Below are 1,045 nucleotides of genomic sequence, written 5' to 3'. Positions count from 1 at the left end.
ATTTCTACTGATGATGTGTCTATGGAGCATCATTTTCATTATATGGCGCGGAGCTGTGTCCGGATGGCTAGTCTTCATGCCGCTATTGCCCGGGAGTTCAAGAAATCCCCCATTGGTGCGACCAGCTCCCGACTTGAGAAGGCTCAGTCCGAGCTTGATAAGATTAGTCAACTGAAGGCTGCCAGGATTACTGAGCTGGAGGCCTCTTTGGAGAAAGAGAAAACTAAAGCTACCGCGGCTGTGGCGGCAGCGAAGACATCTGAGGAGATGGCGAAGGCGGCGACGGAGAATTATACTCGGATATATGCCGAGCTTGTGGAGACAAAGGAGAAGTTGCAATCTGCTCAGGATGATTTTTACGAGCTAGAAGATCATGTGGCCAAGGGTATGGATGCTATGTTTGAGAATTTGAAGGCTCAGGTCCGAGTTCTTGCTCCTGACCTGGATCTGAGCTTATTTAGTACGGATAACGTTGTTGTGGAGGGAAAGATTGTTCCTGCTCCCAATGAGGATGAGGTTCCGGTGTCCGACCCCAAAGTTCCGGTGGAGAACCCGACTTCACCTTTGGCCGGGGATGGATCTGGTGTGGAGGTTTCAAACCGGGATGACGTTGCCGTCGATGCAGTCCCGATATCTATGTTTCCTCCGCAGCCTTCTGTTGATGTGGAGTCCAGAAAGGACCTTGATCCTCTGTAATCTTTATTTTTGGTGTTTTGCCCGGCCTGTGGGCTCTTTTTTGGATGGTTTCTGTGAACGCTTTTGGACACCTTTTTCTTATTAGCTACTTGTAGTAACTTTATTATGCGGTGTTTTTGTTCGCGTTTTGACTTTTTGTCCCGCTTTTTGTGCTTTTTAGTTGTTTTTGGATAACAACTTTTTAGCTAGCGCTTGGAACTTTGTTTTCGTTTTTTTTTTCGCTTGTACTTTTTAGTTGTATAGCAACTTTCTAGTAAGCTTTTTCGAAATCTTTGTTTTCGCCGTTTTAAGGCTTCTTTCTTTGGATCCGAGTTTTTTCTCGGACCTCGGGCGTTTCGAGTACCTCCTT

This window comes from Arachis duranensis, chromosome 9 (genome assembly GCF_000817695.3).
Source record: "Arachis duranensis cultivar V14167 chromosome 9, aradu.V14167.gnm2.J7QH, whole genome shotgun sequence".
NCBI classification, from domain to species: Eukaryota; Viridiplantae; Streptophyta; class Magnoliopsida; order Fabales; family Fabaceae; genus Arachis; species Arachis duranensis.
Note: the sequence above shows the minus strand (reverse complement) of the source record.